Below are 17,975 nucleotides of genomic sequence, written 5' to 3'. Positions count from 1 at the left end.
GGAGACATAAACAATCATTCAGGTGAATGTTGATTTGGTTAAGTGATCAGAGAGCCAGTTATCGACAGAGGGGCATCATTAAAAGGAGTTCTGTAATTGGGGCAATGTGATCCATTGGATCATAAGGAGTTGGTCAATAGCGCTAAGTCTTTGCAACAGAGTCATGGGCAGGTTGGACAGGGAAAGAGTGGAAACTGGAATAAATGGTCAGACAGATTGGGCAAGGGAGGGTGGCAGTTTCAAGAGTTAGCTGAATGTACTGCATCAGGCAATGTTGCATCTACTGGTTTATACAGGTACCCTAGATGGATCCAGTCCTTTCAACTGATGGGTTTCCCATTGGCAGGAAATCTAGCTTGCAGGCATTAAAACTATCATGAAAATTAAAACGAAGGCAAACAACCTCCCTAAAAGGTTATCAGTTGGCTCGAGAAGATTAAATTTTATTGTTTAACAACCTTCCTACTCAAACCTGTCAGCGCAATTTTTGTCTTAATAAATGTGAAAATTCAAAACTTCTGAGATCCTGAAACAGCCCTAATCTGAGCAAGTTCTGTCATATCTCCCGACCTCAGCACTTCTCAGAACATTAATTTCTATCCACATTTTCCACTGGTTTGAAGGGATGGGTATGAAAGATTGGTATCTAGTATACAGAGATAAAATGTCACATAGTCATAAAGGGAGTTGCCTGGCAAATTCCTCAGCTATGCAAGATTTGCAAATCATTCTAACAAACAAGTTCCAGTTTTGAAGCTCATCTTGATCGACAACTATGCAGGAGGAATGACTGTTGTGTTATTTCACAAACCGGTTGGCAAACAGATAAACTTGCAAAACCTTGGTTTCACATGAAAGAACACACTCAAGTTCAGAAGACCTGCAGCAGTGACACCAAGACAACCCCAACTTTAACCCAGATGCATAGAAACACCATCACAAAGTTGTCACAGATACCAGTTGTCATACAGGTACGGTAGTGTAGTGGTTAGCATAACGCTATTACAGTGCCAGCGACCCGGGTTCAATTCCGGCCACTGTCTGTAAGGAGTTTGTACGTTCTCCCTGTGTGTCTGCGTGGGTTTCCTCCGGGTTCTCCGGTTTCCTCCCACATTCCAAAGACGTACAGGTTAGGCATGCTATGTTGGCGCCGGAAGTGTGGTGACACTTGCGGGCTGCCCCCAGAACACTCCACACAAAAAAAAGATGCATTTCACTGTGTGTTTCGATGTACATGTAATTAATAAAGAAATCTTATCTTATTGAACTATAATGGAGGCCTGGTCTAAACACAGGCAGAAATGAAAAGTACACATTCCTGGTTACAATATGTAGAGAAGAGTAAGAGAATAAAGTGGGCGTGGTGGTATTAATCAAAGACAATGACCTAATCTTGCTGAAAATCCACCAGACAGAATGCCTGTTGTGGTCCCCATAAGCCTGCTATTAATTTGGCCAGGTAGGGATGGTAGCCCTCCACTCCCTCAAGTCAGAAGAAGTCTGGAAGGCAAGTAGGCCTCAGGAAGCCTCCCACCAAGGCTCCACTCCCCCAGAACACCTCCGACAACACCTGACAGAAAACAAGGCTAGGGGTGGCAGCTTCGACAGATGACAAAGTTCCAAGTACTCTGACATCATGGAGATTTTTTTTAAATTAAATTTTAAGCAAATTATTAAAATACAGAAATATTAAGCAACATTGATGGAGGCAGAGTGGTGGATGTGGTGTATATTGACTTTAGTTAGGCATTTGACAAGCTTCCCCATGGTACACTCATCCAGAAAGTCATGAGGCATGGGATCCATGGAGACTTGGCTATGTGGATTCAGAATTGGTTTGCCCACAGAAGGCAGAGGGTGGTACTAGATGGAGAATATTCTGCCTGTAGATCAGTGAAAAGTGGTGTTCCACAGGGATCTGTTCTGGTACCCCTGCTCTTTGTGATTTTTATAAAGGACTTGGATGAGGAAGTGGAGGGGTGGGTTGTAAGTTTACAGATGACACAAAGATTGGAGGTGTTGTGGATAGTGTAGAAAGGTTGTCATAGGTTACAACAGGATATAGACAAGATGCAGAGTTGGGCAGAGAAGTAGCAGATGGAGTTCAATCTGGAAAAGTGAGAGGTGATGCACTTTGGAAGAAAGAACTTGAAGGTGGAGTACAAGGTTAATGGCAGGATTCTTAGTAGTGTAGAGGAACAGAGGGATCTTGCAGTCCAAGTCCATAGATCCTTCAAAGTTGTCGCATAAGATGATAGGGTGGTTAAGAAGGCGTATGGTGTGCTGCCCTTCATTAGTCAGGGTATTGAGTTCAAGAGCCATGAGATAATGTTGCAGATCTATAAAACTCTGGTTAGACCATACTTAGAGTATTGTGTTCAGTTCTGGTCACCTTATTAGAGGAACGATGTGGAAGCTTAGAGAGGGTGCAGAGGAGATTTACCAGGATGTTGCCTGGATTAGAGAACATGTCTTCTGAGGAAAGGTTGAGCGAGCTGGGGCTTTTCGCTTTGGAGTGACGCAGGATGAAAGGCGACCTGATAGAGGTGTACAAGATTATTAGGGGCATAGACAAAGTGGATAGCCAGCACCTTTTCCCCAGGGTGGCAATGGCCAATACCAGAGGACTTCAGTTTAAGGTCAGAGGAGGAAAGTTTAGGGGAGATGACAGAGGTAGGTCTTTTACACAGAGAGTGGTGGGTGCCTGGAACGCACGGTCGGGAGTGGTGGTAGAGGCTGATACAATAGGGACATTTAAAAGACTCTTTGATAGGCACATGGATGTAAGAAAAGTGGAGGGTTATGGACTGTGCAAGAGGGAACGGTTAGATTGATTAAGGAGTAGGTGTTTATATAGGTTGGCACAACATCGTGGGGTGAAGGGCCCATACTGTTCTATGTTCCATATTTAGTCAACATGAACACAGTTAAAATAATTGAAATCATTAAATTAGCAAAATAATTAAATAATTTGCATGCCCAGGATCCCCATTGAAATCATGAGGATTTCAGATCCTATATCAAGCCTAACCTGGATTAATAGCCTTCACTGCAAGGAGGCTGGGGTTTAGATTGTGCAGAGTATTGACTGGGGGGGCACCAGTACTATGTGTAGTTTTAGTCCCCCTATTTAACAGAAGATATACCAGCACTGAAGACAATCCAAAAGAGCTTCACCCTGCTAATTTCTGCAATGAGAGTGTTGTCCTATCTCGAATGGGTAAAATAGTAAGATCTGTATTCTTTAAAAGTTAGAAGGATGGATAAGCGGCAATCTTATAGAAACATACAAAAACCTAAGAGCGCATGATGAGGTAGATGTTGAGATGACGCTCATTAATCGGAGAGTCTGAAAAAAGAGGGCATAGTTAAGAAAAATGGGTGGTCATTTAAAATTGAGGTGCATAGGAATTTCTTGCAGTAGTTGATGAAATTCTGGAATTCTCTGCCCTGGAGGATTTGAAGGCTAGGTAAATGGAGGGAGTTAAAGAGGTAGATACATTTTTGAAAGATTGGGGAATTGATGGCAATGTGAAACTGGCACAGATGAGGACATGATCACATTGAGTGGAGGCACAGGTTTGAGGTCCAGAGTGGCCTACTCCTGATCCTATTACCTGTGTTCTTCTTGTAAAGTGAGTTCCAATTGTCAGTTCTGTAGCATCACGGTGACGAAGGCACAGTGGTGGGCTCTGCCAATGGATGCAAAGCAAGTTATCCAGGAATGTAACAAGGTTCTTTTCTGGTCCTTAAATTTAACTGATTAAACGTGGTCTTTAAATCCACGGGTATAACATCCCCCTATCAGATTTTAATATTATATTCCTGTTTATTAAGAGAGAGCAATCATGGATTTGTTAATTATTGCTGACTAACTCAACTTTGATAAAGTTACAGTTACTGATGAAGGAACTTTCAAATGATATTTAATAAAGTTTCACAAAGGAAGTCTGTTTGTAAAATAGAAGCAATGACATTAAAAATGTGACATATGGTATGTAATGGAATAGGGAATAGGAGATAATGTGGACACAGATGAAGTAATGCACATTGGAAGAAAGGACATGGAGAGACAGTATAAACTAAATAATACAATTTTTAGGAAAGCAAATACACTAGGCCATACAGTTCAGGAAAAATTGGACTGCACCATGCACATTGGAGTCAGTGCTGAATCCAATGATAGAGTAGGCCAAGTGAATTGGCAATTGACTTTCAACTCATCTGATTTCCCTACCACAGAGCACAACATGGAAGGTGAAGATAGACTGAAAAGGGGAGAGCTTGATCCAGTCCATTATTTTTGATATTTACTGCAGCAGAAGTCTATCTACGTATTCTATTTCCCAGCAAGGCCAATTTTCATTTTCTTAACCATTTCAGAATTATGACCAAGTTTGATTATTCTGTACATATCCAATACCATCACACAGCAACAGAATGGTTGATTTTTGATTCGATAAGTTTAATGATATTTGAGCTCCAGAGAGAACTGGGCAGATAAGTATCAGTAATTGCCTAGAGTTGACATATGTCAAGTTTGTAACTAAGATGCAATCAGAAAATTCAGTAACACACTAAAATTGGCAAGATTATATGCAATACACCATTTCAAAATAACCAAGAAATATTTCAAGTATTATCTCTACAAAATGGATATTAAATGATGAAATCAATGATGGAGAAATACCATAGAGATTAAAAGGTATATAATAAGCCATTAATCATTGTTTGCATTGGGATCCATTGTTTGCATGGTGCAATCACAATATCTCCCTCTATACACACAAACACACACTGCCTGGCAATAGAAGTTTATATTATTACCAAGTACAATATCTAATAATTTATGCTAGTGTATCCAACTATTTGGGCACAGCAGACCATTTGCAAGATGTGAATGTTTTGTTTATAATTAAGATGCATCCGAGTTGGAAAGTGTTATAATTAAACTTAACATCCAATTTATTTAGTGGTGCTTGGTGTTGTAGGATAGCTGCTCGCTTCTTTCAATCTCTAGCATTTCTGAATCTCCCCAACTTTTATTCATTCCCTTGTGTACCTGTATTCTTCTGCTAACAGCAACTGGCAAAGTGTAAGTGGAAGCACAAATCAAGGAGAGCTGTATTACAGCACTCTTGAACTACCACTGATGTATGGAGGTACATTTAAGCACTCTACAAGGTTGTTCTGTGAAGTCCAAGTGAATCCCTGAAGACAGTCGAGCCTGTTATTCCAAGCACATTCACGAAGAAAGACACTATTAAAAAGTGGTCAGCTCCGATAAGACTGTTGACAGTAACAGCTGATGTGTCACAAGAGAGAAACATCAGACAGATAAGGTATTTGTAATTCTGCTTCCCAGTTCAGCTCCAAAGTGGTATTAAATTGTATATTCTATCCATTAACAGAACTGCTTACATCCAGCTTTTTTGTTTTACTTTTTAGTTTTCTTGCAAGGGCAGCTTTTATCGTCCACCCTTAACTGCCATCGACGTGGTGGTAGCAAGCTGCCTTCTTGAACAGCTGCAGTCCTTCTAGTGAAAGTACTCCCACAGTGCTACTGCATGGAGGGTTTGAGGATCTTGACCTAATGACAATGAAAGACCAGCAAAATACTTCCAAGACAGGATGGTGTGCAACTTTCAGCAGGTCAAAGTCAAGTTTATTGGAAGCCCCACACCACCAGGTTCAAGAACAATTACTTCCCTTTAACTATTTGGTCTTGAACCAGCTGGCAAAACCTTGATCACTAAAGTTTAGCAGCACTATAAGATAAGATATCTTTATTAATCACATGTATATCAAAACACATAGTGAAATGTATCTTTGCATCGAGTGTTCTGTGGGCAGCCCGCAAGTGTCACCATGCTTCTGGCGCCAACATAGCATGCCCACAACTTCCTAACCCGTACGTCTTTGGAATGTGGGAGGAAACCAGAGCACCGGGAGGAAACCCATGCAGACACGGGGAGAGTGTACAAACTCCTTACAGACAGTGGCCAGAATTGAACCTGGGTCACTGGAGCTGTAAAGTGTTACGCTAACCACTACATGCTCCCATGCATTTGCTGCCCTCATCTTGTTGCTCACATAGATCACTGGGTTGGAAGATACTTCCAAGTCACCCAGGTGAGTAACTGCAGTAATCTTGTAGATGGCACACAACAGAGCCACAATTGGTTGGTGGAGGAGGGAATTAAAAGTGGTTTTAGTAGTTGTTGGGGTGCCAATAAAGCATGCTGGCCAATAAAGCAGTCCTGGATGGCGTCAAGCTTCTTGAGAATTGTCCGAGCTAGTCATTCAAACAAGTGGAGATACTCCATCATGCTCTGGCTTATACCTTATAGATAGGGGAAAGGTTTGGTAATGTCGGAAGGCAAGTTACTCACTTCAGGGTCCAGAGTTCCTGACCTGCTCTTGAAGAGATTATGTGGGTGGTCCATCTGAGTTTCTGGTTAATGGTTACCCCCAGGACATTGCTAATGTGGATTCACTATGGCAATGTCAATGAACATCAAGGGTAAATGGCTTTATTTTAGCAAGAGTGATAACTTCCAAAAATCAGCCACTGCCCAACTATTGTCTACATCTTGCTGCATGCAGGCATGGGCTATTTAATTTGCTGAGGAGCTGCAAATGCAATTGAACAATGTGCAACATCTTCATTTCTGACCTTACGATGGAAGGAAGATCATTGATGAAACAGCTGAAGATGGTTGGGCCAAAAGCAATCTCTGAGGAACTCCAGCAGTGATGAGGGCTGAGGTGATTGAACTAATGATAACCACAACAATTTCCTTTTCATTTTCCATTAGGGAGGAGGTACAAGAGCTTGAATACGCACACTCAACGTTTCAGGAACAGCTTCTTCCCCTCTGCCATCTGAACAGTCATGAACCCATGGACCTTATCTCGTTAGTCCTCTTTTTTATTATTTGTTTTTGTAACTTATAGTAATTTGTCTTGCACTGTACTGCTGCCACAAAACAACAAATATCACAACATATACCAATTGAACTTTCAACTGCATCAATTCTGCTTTTTAGAATTTCTTTTCTAAATCTGTGCCTGTATAACTCTGATCACCTCACAAAAGGATTCATTTATCTTGCCAGACTTTTGTTTTTCTAATTTCTCCTTTTCTCAGAGTTGTTTTCCTAATGTTTATATCTGAAATCCTTGGGTTATTTATTTCTATTTAAGCCATTAAATAAATGCAGTTTGCTGTTAAGTATTGTTACTGTCAATGACACTTTCTCAACAACACCATGCCTGCCTTTCTCTTTCAGTAATGATATTTTATGATTCTATTTGCACAATGTATTCTAATTTCCATTTTAGATGCAACTTAAATACATAGAAAATGAAGCTTGATAGTACAGATTAAGTCGCACATTTGTTGAGATGGGTTAGCACAAGCCTCCCTCAAATTACTTTTGATCCTCCTCAATCAGGTTGAGCCAACCAGATCCATCCCCTGGAAGGTGAGTTTAGGAGTCCTATTTCACTATGTTGTCAATGGATCTCTGGTTGATCATTAATGTTTCAGAATCACATGTTCGTACTCCAACCAAATCATAAACTCAGATAAAGCCTGTGCATTTTGACCAGTTAATTGGCATTAAACAGGAAAATTAGCCAATAATAGTGAGGGGGAAGGAGGGAAAGGAGACAAAGTGACTTACAAAATTATATTCCTCCCAAACAGTTGAAACAAAAGGCTTCTCAATTTGCTAGTTGGAAACAAAATGAAGTGGGTGTGAGTATATTAAACAAATTGCATGTAACTCAGTGTTAATTGTCACTAGATTAATTAGCTCCTTTAAATGGTCATTGTGGGAATAGAAATACCAAACAGGTGGAGTGGGATAAATTCTTTTGAGCCTGGAGTTTGGAAATAAAAGAAGCTTTTTAAATCTAATATTGCTCAATGTTATCAACATTATTAAGAAGTTCCATTTCCTAGCAACATCACTAAATATAAAAAGTTTAAAAAACTAGAATTTTCTTCATATATTGCTCCACAATGTTGGAACAAGTTTGAAAATCTGTAAGAGTGCTAACTTTATACCATTTTTCTATATAATACTCATAGAAAATCAAAAGATGCTTCACTAAATCAATATTGCTGTTTCAAATTAAGAGACACTTCATCATAGAAGACAACCTTTAAATTGTGAGAGCTTATTTTTAAATTTAGAACAACAGCAGGCCTTGTTTCACACCTACCTGCTTCCTCAGCCCTTCCTGCTAGATTGTAACAGCCACAACGAAGCTCCATTCTCTCTGCATTAAACCTGAGGAGGACTCTGATTGGGTGAGGACCTATGTGCAGTCAGAGATGAGTCACTGAACATTTTACAAATGATCTTACTGTACTGCACTTAAAAAGATGTACACTGACAAAATAAAATTGAAATAAAGATACCTGTCAAGTAAAAAGGGGCTCTGAATTATAAACATTGTGTGGGTAGAAAACTAGTTGAATCTTGAAAGTTGTGAGATCAACATTTTTTAGAAAATTAAACTTTTCTCACTAAATACTCTGTTCATACAGCAAATATTAAGTGATTTATTTTTTATTCAAGAGCACACAATCCTTTTATATAGTTATTAGATAAACCTGTAGGTTGCAGACTGAAATTACATAGGAGCCTTCTGACAATTCTGATTCATTAGGATTCTTAATTATCATTCATGTCATTGATCTTCTGGTTAACATGGTGGAAATCAGTAGCTGATTGAATGCACAGAATCAGCTGTGAGTCATTTCAATAAGCTAATTTCTGCTGGTAAAAGTGCAAAAGACTAGGACCCCCTCACACTGGCATTAAAGTGTATAGACTGCCTCTCAGATCCCAGAGAGGGGCTTATCAGAGAAACATAACCAAGAAATATTAATTTGTAATCACATAATTTAGATGAAAATGTTAGCAATTTAAAATTTACAAATGAGAAATAGAAAATGAACAAATCAAGTCTGATTGTACAGTGTTACAGGTTTACCAAGGCAAATTCCATTGCAAATACAGCCTTACAGCCACTGAGCCTGCTCAGCCATTCAAAGTCAGGACTAATCCTTGACCTTAACTTCATTTTTCAAACTGAGTCTCATCCCTCTAGATTCCATTAAGAGAAGAAAAAATAACTATCTCTTTGATTAGACTCAATAATTGAGCATCCACAGACTGAATCATCAAATTGGTTCCAATGTCCTATTGTCTGGGACAGGCTTTAAACAAATTCATCTCAGTGGCCCACCATCCAGATATTATAGTCTTTCCTGCCAACTAAATTGCACCACATTGTGGAGGAAAGAGAACTGCTCTTTGCCACAAACAGCTGGAGAGTCAGGTTACCATTGGGAAGTGTTTAAGAACGTAAGTAATCAAAACAGATGTATGTCAGATGGACCTCATTAGCCTAGTGCATTCTCAATAAGACAAAGAATGATTGTCTACCTCAACTCTACTCTCCGACCTAATCCAAAAACCTTTCACTCTCAGTCAATAACCTATCATCTTCACCCACTGGGGCAAAGATTCACATACACAGTGAGAAAACATTCCTCACTTCTATTCAATATGGCTCCATACTAAACTCCACAGTAATAATTCTCAAAATCACAAATAAGCCCTCAGTATCTACATTGACAATCCCTCTCAGAATCTTGCACCTTTCAAAAAGGTCACCTCTCATTCTTCTAAATTCCAGTAAGAACGGCTGATGTTCTTCAACCTCTCATCCCAGAAATTAATCATATAAACCTTCAATGTACTTCGTTTAAAGCAACTAAGGTAAGTATTTCCATTGTAAGTTTGAGGAACATCATCTCATCTTCAATGAAGATAAGGTGCAGCCCTCTGGACTCAAAGTTAAATACTTTCAGACAATGAGCCTTTTCATAATACAGCAGAACTGGCCAGATTTAAACTAAAGTCATCAACATATAACATTAACTCAGTTTTTGTCTCCCTGCCAATGCAGCCTGATATGCTGGTATTTCCTTAATTCTGTGTTTCACATTTCCAGCAACTGCAGTGTCCTGTATCTCTTTTAGTCTCCACCTTATCACAGATATTCCCTTTGTCCTCTACATGTATCTTTTTCCTTACAAGTTAGACTACGCTTTTCTGATTTTTTCCTAGATCTGATGAAAGATCATTGCTGTGAAACATTGACTCTGTTTCTTTCTCTGCCAACACTGCCTGGCCCAATGTCTCCAACATTTTATTGTTTTTACTTAAAGTACATCCTTCTTATATTATGAAGTCAAAACTGTAGACAGTACTCTCACCAAAGAACTGTGGAATTTCAACACTACTTTTTTTCTCTATTTCAATCTCCCTGCAGAAAACAATTTACCTTCCTAATTGTTTGCCTTGCCCATATTTGTGTGCAAGGGCAGTTCATCACTTCAAGCACTAAAGTTTAATAGCTTCTCACTATTTAAAAAAAAATAGTTATTTTTTAATCCTTCTCACAATGCGGAGTAACCTCACGTATATCTTATAATACTCATTTGGCACTTGCTTGCCTACTCATCTCACCTATGTATATTTTGTGCTTCTCTTTTTAAGTTACTCCCCACCCAGCTTTGTACAATCAGCAAATTTAGATGGATAGATAGATATCTTTATTAGTCACATGTACATCAAAACACACAGTGAAATGTATCTTTTTTCTAGAGTGTTCTGGGTGCAGCCCGCAATTGTCGCCACATTTCCGGCACCAATATAGGATGCCCACAACTTCCTAACCTGTACGTCTTTGGAATGTGGGAGGAAACTGGAGCACCTGGAGGAAACCCACGCAGACACGGGGAGAATGTAGAAACTCCTTACAGAGAGCGGCAGGAATTGAACCCGGGTCACTGGCACTGTAAAGCGTTACGCTAACTGCTACACTACCGCGATCAAATAAATTAATGTAATTTAGACAGATGAGCCACCAGCACTAGTCCTTATGGGACTTAACCACAGCCTGCCACAGTAAAAATGACCCATATATTCAAATTCCATGTTTTCTGTCTTTTAACAATGCTCTATCAAAGCCTCCAACCCCACAAACTCTTAATTTGTGAAACCTAATTACATCTTATCAAATTCCTTTTGAAAATCCATATATAGCAAATCCAATTGTTCCCTGTTGTCTATACTGTTGTTTTCACCAAGGAGGAAGAAGTGGAAGATACTGAGTTCAGGGAGGAGCATGTGGATAATCTGGAAAATGTCAGTATTAAGAAGGAGGAAGTATGTGACACATAAGGATTGATAAATCCCTGGGCATAGATGAGATTCATCCAAGGTTGCTTTTAGAAGCAAGAGAGGAGATAGAGTGGGTTCCTGATGGAAATTTTTGCATCTTCATCTCCCATTGGTGAGGTACCAGAGGACTGGAGATTTGATAATGTTGTTCCTTTATTTAAGAAGGGTAGCATGGATCAGGCAGGTAACTACAGGTCAGTGAACCTTATGTCAGAGGTAGGGAAATGATTGGAGAAGATCCTAAGGGATAGGATTTATGTACATTTGGAAAGGCAGGGGCTGATTAGGGATAGTTCAGGGGAAATCTGCCTCACTAATTTGATTTTTTGAGAAGGTTGCTGATTTTAGACATTGTCTATATGGACTTTGGTAAGGCATTTGACAAGGTCCTGCATGGTAGTCTGGTCCAGAAGGTTAAGGCACGTGGGATCCAAGGCAAGCTGGCTAACTGGATCCAAAATTGGCTTGGTGATAGGAGGCAAAGAGTAGTGGGGAAAGTCTGTGACCAGTGGTGTACTGCAGGGATCAATGCCTGTTGTCTGTGATATATATTAGCAACTTAGATATGAATGTAGAAGGTATGATTGATAAGTTTGTGGATGACTCAATAGTTGGTGGCATTGTAGATAGTGAGGAAGATTGCTTAAGGCTACAGCAGGACATTAGATCAGCTGGAAAGTTGGGTGGAGAGTAGGCAGATGGAATTTAATTCTGAGAAGTGTGAGGTAATGCATTTTGGGAAGTCAAATAGAACATATAAAGTAAATGGTAAGGCACTAGGAATGTTGGTGAACAGAGGGACCTTGGAGTTCAAGTCCATAGTTCCCTGGAAGTGGCATCACAGGTCAATAGGGTGGCAAAGAAGGCATGTGGCACACTTTGCCTTCATAGGTTGGAGCATAGAATTTAGAAGTTGCAACATTATATTGCAGCTTTGCAAAACACTAGTTAGTCTGCACTGGGAGCATATTGTACCATTCTGGTTGCCACACTGTAGGAAGGCTGTGGTTGCACTAAAGAGAGTATAAAGGAGATTCATCAGGATGTTGCCTGGATTGGAGGAATTTATTGTTTTAGGAGCGATTAAAGCGTTGGGTTTGTTTTCCCTGGAGTGAAGGGGGTTGATACAGGGTACATAAAACCATAATAGGTATAGATGGGGTAGGTAGAATCTTTGTCATATGGTAGGGATATAAAAAGCAAGAGGGCATAGGTTTAAAGTGAGAGAAAGGAGTTTTAAAGGGGATTTGAGGGGAAAGTGTTTTTGCACAGAAAGTAGATGATATCTGGAACCCACTGCCAGAGGACGTAGTGGAATCAAACACAATCATTATGTTTAAGAGGCATCAGACAGGCACTTAAATAGGCAAGGCATAAAAGGATGCAGACCTGATGCAGGCAAATGAGATTAGTTTAGATGGGCAAAAAGGTCAACATGGATGTGGTGAGCTGAAGGACTCGTTTCTGTGCTGTACAGATCTATGACTCTGTGTCTACTGGCTTTGTCCTCAAAGAATGCTATTAAATTTGTTAAACGTGACTCCCTTTCATGAAGTCATAAATTTCTAAATGCCGTATTATTATTTCCTTAATAATCATTCCAGCAGATTCACTTCTACTGATAGCAGGCTAACAGATCTAGAGATCCCTATTTTCTGTCTCCCTCTTTTCTGAATGACAAGGTGAACCATTCCAAAAATTATGGAATTCCGAGAAACAAAACTTCTATCTGCAGGAAACCAAGTTAGGTTATGAACTCTCATCAGACCATTGCTTCTTCACTATTATTGATACTTAATGCAACTCTTCCACTACAAAGAAACAAAGTACTTATTCAGCAATTCAGCCATTTCCTTATTCCCTTTCATAATTTCTCCTTTCTTACACTGTAAGGCCCCCACATTTACTTTTCCTCCTCTCTTCCTGTTTATTTACTTGCCAAAGCTCTTACAATTTTCTTTGTATTTATTTATAGTGTCCTCTCATATTCTATTTTTTTCCCTCTATCATTTGTGGTCACTGTTTACCTAATTTGTTGCTCTGCTTGGAAGGATTAATTAATAGATGTTCATTGTGCATCATGAAGTATTTCTTTACAAGTTTGCCAAAGTCTATCTCACCTCATACTTTTTAATCTTCCTTAGCCAGCTAATATGTTTGAGTTTATTTGAGACTCTAATTTCATACACAAGTACGTGGTTCTCAAACTCAGTTAATCTATTTCATTACAATCACTTTTCCACAGAGGGTCACTGTCTCTGAGACTACCAATTGCACTGTGCTGCACAAGAGCTGTGGAAAGACTATAAATTACAGCAGAAAACTATGAGAATCCACCATGGAAATGTTCCCACTGCATTCTTCAAAATAAGTTTACACCCTGCAACTCCATTTTCCTTAAATCTTTTAGATTGTTCTGTCACACATACCTGAGGTAGCAACTCAACAAATATATTGAGGTTGTAGCACTTTTTTCAGCAACCCCACTGATACTTCAAAGTTGGCCATATATCAAGCAAGTATATACTCAAGTGTTAATACAGGTTTCACTGGAATCTTTGAATTTCTGTTTATTTCCTTCCACCCAATTGTTTGGAAGGTACAGTCCACAACCCTGTACCTAGTAACATTTGTCACGGTGCTGCTGTGTGAAACTCAAAGCTGTCAGATGGAAAAAAAAATGAGGAAAGAGAGGTATATAAAAGTATTTTGTTTTGTTGCTAATTTTGGACACACCCCACTGTGAGTTCCGAAATGTGTACTGGGTCACTGACCAGAATGGAACAAGACAATCACTCAAAATTTATTTTGTTAATAGTTCTTCCTAGATATTTCTATTTCTGCATTCACCTCTTTTTATATTTGTCTTCTTTGTATATAAAAAGACACCAACTCTTTTATTTACTTTTCTCTCTATAGTGCTCAGTTAAGTGAGCCGAAACATGACCACTCTCAATTTGCTGTCATTATTTTCAATAACCATCTACTAGAAGGTGTGTGAGATTGGTCCAGTTTGACTAGTATTTTGATTCTTCCATTTTCGCCTGTAAAAAATGAGCTCTGAATCCAAAGAAGCAGCAAGTCTAAAATTCCAATCAAAGACTTTTCTTCCAAGGCAGTCCCTCAGGATCAAGGATGAATTCCTTCCACTCCTATATGTGGATTCTGAGGATTGGTGTCCTTCCACCACTTACACTGAGCTTTTATGTACCCCTGATGAATGGACTCAAGGTTCTGGGTGCCATCTTGAATATTAGTTTTCCATTTTGTTGGACCATGAGCCAGAGATTCCCATGAGTCAATATGGTTGTTACACTTCCATATGGAAAACATCCTTGAGAGCATCCTTGAATTATTCCATTTGTTTTCCTAGTAATGGCTTGCTGTGATGGAGCTCAGAGGATAGTATCTGTTTCAGAAGTTTGGTGCTAAGTATGTTAAAATCATATAATTAAGGCATCAGTTCTTGGGATGTTAGCATTGGAGTGGATGCTGGGATTGATTTACTTATCCAGCCAGTGGATTTACCTGATTTTGCAGACACAGCATTGGTGGTACATCTCCCCTTCTTCAGACAATTAACTCCAAGTCATCGTCACACATTCAGTGAAGCATACAAAAGATTGGACCATACACTGAACAAAGGTTCGGTGTATGGTCCACTGAACAAAGGTTCTCTACCAGGCCTGCTTACCATGAACAACATTAATCCCCCAATAACAAAAGGCCACATTGAAATAATGGAAAGCATGAACCATTTTCCATATACTGGGAACCATCTTTCAATGATGATTGGCAGCAGTGATGAAGTCCACCGTCATCTGTAGTGTGTCAGCACAACCCTTAGCCATCTGAAGAAAAGAGTGTTGAAGATCATGACCTTTGGAGTACTAATCCAAAGCTCACAGCCTACCAGGCAGCCCCTGCCCTTTAGTGTGCTTCTGAGACATGGATCAAACAAAGTCGAGGTTTCAGTTGAGTCAGTCTCTGATGTGGGATGCCAATCTATTTACAGCTTTAGGAGAAATTCCAGTGGAAGTGGGTCTATGATAATGATACTGATCTAGTAATCCAAAGCCCTGGACTGATAATCCAAAGACATGATCAAATTAGTGGAAAATAAATGCAGGCCTCCTCAACACATACCATAGCTTGTGGGCGAATAAAGGAAATTCAGCACATAATAACGTCCAAATGCCTTGGTGAAACAAAAGTCCAACTGACAGCTGCCAAAAATCCTTCTTAGTCCTCAGGAGACCCTTAATTGTTAATAAAGTCACAAATTTGATTACCTGCAGATAGTAGCTGCTTCTTGATGTTGGATAGCTCATCAAAGCAGAACCTGTGGAACTGTCTTTACAAGCATGATGTCACAATCTGGCATGTGCAGGTGACAAAATCATTGGGGACAGGGTCTAAGTCTTTCTGTTTGCACAGATTTAATGTTCAATCTTCCTCATTTTCCTTGGTGGACCAGCTCCACAGGAATTTCAGGGCCCTTGGTCCAAGATTCTTATATCTAAACAAGACACTTTGGATAAATGCAAGGTCTTGCATTTTGGGAAGACAAATCAGGGTAGGACTTTCATGACGAATGGTGGGGCCCTGGGTAGTGTTGAAGAACAGAGGGACCGAGTGGGTCTGTGATAATAATGCTGATAATGAAACCAAGATACATGGCTCCTTGAAACTGATATCACAGGTAGGCGAAGGGCTGTGAAGAAGGCTTTTAGCACACTGGCCTTCGTCAGTCAGGGCACTGAAATATAGAGGGTGAGATGTTATGTTGATGAGGCCCTATTTGGAATATTGTGTTCAGTGTTGATCAGCCTGCTATATGAATAATGCCATTAAGCTGGAAAAAGCACACAGGAGATTTACGAGGATGTTACCAGGACTCGAGTGTCTGAGTTATGGGGAGAGGTTGAGCAGGCTGGGACTTTATTCACTGGAGTGTAGGAGAATGAGGGGTGATCTTATAGAGGTGTGTAAAATCATGAGGGGCATAGATAGGGTGAATGCACACAGTCTTTTTCCCAGGGTGAGGGGATCAAGTACTAGAGGACAGAGGTTTAGGGTGAGAGGGGAGAGATTTAATAGGAACCTGAAGGACAACTTTTTCACCCAGAGGCTGGTCAATATATGGAAAGAGCTGCCAGAGAAAGTGGTTGAAATAGGTATATTAACAAAATTTGAAAGGAAATTGGATACGCACATGGATAGGAAAGGTTTAGAAGGACATGGGCCAAATGCAGGCAAGTGGGATGAGCTTAGATAGGAATCTTGGTCAGCATGGACCATTTGGGCCCCAAGGGCCTGTTTCTGTGTTTATGGTGCTATAACTCTATAAGACCTTAATATACAGAAGGCCTAATACAGGTTTAACATCATTAAGAGTTTTAAAAGAGTAAATAAAAAAATACTATTTTGGGAATTTGCAACAAAGTTTCATGAATATAAAATTATCATTGGGATCCTGAGGAGAGAGGCTGAAGTAAAATTACTTCATGCAGAATGTTTTCTGAGCAGGGGAGGCTTTTGCACATACCCCAACTCCATATTTTAAACAAAACTGGACAATATTTGAAACTGTAAAAAGGGTAAGGGGTTGTGTAGATAGAACAGTTTAGGAATGTTTGAGTAAAGTAGGGAAATGATGTGGCAAAGAGTCTCCCAGTGTATCTATAGATTCCACAGTTCCAGCAGCTGCCCTGAAAAAAACATCATATAAAGAAAGAAAGACTTGCATTTATATCTCAGGAACTCAGGAGGTCAAAAACACTTTACAGCTAATGTTGCATTAATGAAGAGCAATGATTGTTGTAAGGGTAGGAGCCTATTTTTACACAACAAGATCCCACAAACAGCAATACGTTGCAAGATCAAATTAGCTGTTTTGGTGATAGTAGCTGAGCAATAAATACATCACAGAGGACTGCTTTTCAATAAAAAACTGCTGTGGAATCTTTTATCTCCGCCTGAAACGACAGATGGAAATATTTTTTCTAGAAGGGCAGCACTCCCTCAGTTATGCAGTGAACTGTCAGCCTAGATTATGTGCTCTGGTCTCTGGAGCAGTACAAACTCCTGATTCAGAAGAAGGCATTCGATCAATTGAACAACGACTAGCTTTGATTTTCTTCACTGATTATAAACTCAACCAAGGAAGTACAATATAAATTCCCAAATGAGGAACTGTAGTTGCAGCCCTGAAAATGACAATGCAGCTCACATCAACAAAAAAATCAGCATCCGATGCTTTCACTCTGTAGAGCTAAATGTCAGTGGCCATCATTGCCAATATTATGTTAACTCAGCCATCCTTGATGATGATGTGTAACAGTCAGCTCAGAACTTTGCAAAGCATAAACATTTCAGAGCATAAGAACACTCAGTGGTCAGCCTATTCCTTGACACTAAATGTGGTTATCACAAGTATATGATATATATTCCCTATCAGAACCCTAGTGCATGTATAGTGACAAAAGCCGCTAATTCATCTCCATCTCATTTTGCGTGTTTGAAACTTGGTTTCCAGAGAAGTAAATGAACATCTATAACAAAGGAAATTGTTTTCAGCATTGACGGACTGGGTCCATTCTAGAAAACAAGTCTAAGGCCAATATTGAAACCACTGAATGCAACTAAAACTCAGGGATGATTTGTCTTTATACATTTTGCTGGAGAAAAAAGGAACATGTCCAA

General features: G+C 39.6%; 1 protein-coding gene across 3 annotated transcripts in view; it reads right to left on the bottom strand.

Annotated features, from left to right (window-relative positions):
- The window catches only part of LOC127575055 (synaptotagmin-like protein 1), a 198,593-nt gene that overhangs the window by 171,544 nt on the left and 9,074 nt on the right, over positions 1-17,975 (bottom strand). The window contains exon 1 of one of the 3 annotated variants that reach the window (XM_052024687.1): positions 8,233-8,323. The exons of 1 other annotated variant lie outside the window; for it this stretch is intronic. The gene's annotated coding sequence lies outside the window, so the exon portion shown is untranslated. Of the gene's footprint in view, positions 1-7,688; positions 7,737-8,232; positions 8,324-17,975 lie in introns of those variants that run through there. One more of the 3 variants, XM_052024686.1, reaches the window with a different exon arrangement.

The sequence above is a fragment of the Pristis pectinata genome, chromosome 10 (assembly GCF_009764475.1).
Source record: "Pristis pectinata isolate sPriPec2 chromosome 10, sPriPec2.1.pri, whole genome shotgun sequence".
NCBI classification, from domain to species: Eukaryota; Metazoa; Chordata; class Chondrichthyes; order Rhinopristiformes; family Pristidae; genus Pristis; species Pristis pectinata.
The sequence above is the reverse complement of the archived record's forward strand: the minus strand, read 5'-3'. Positions and strand labels throughout refer to the sequence as shown.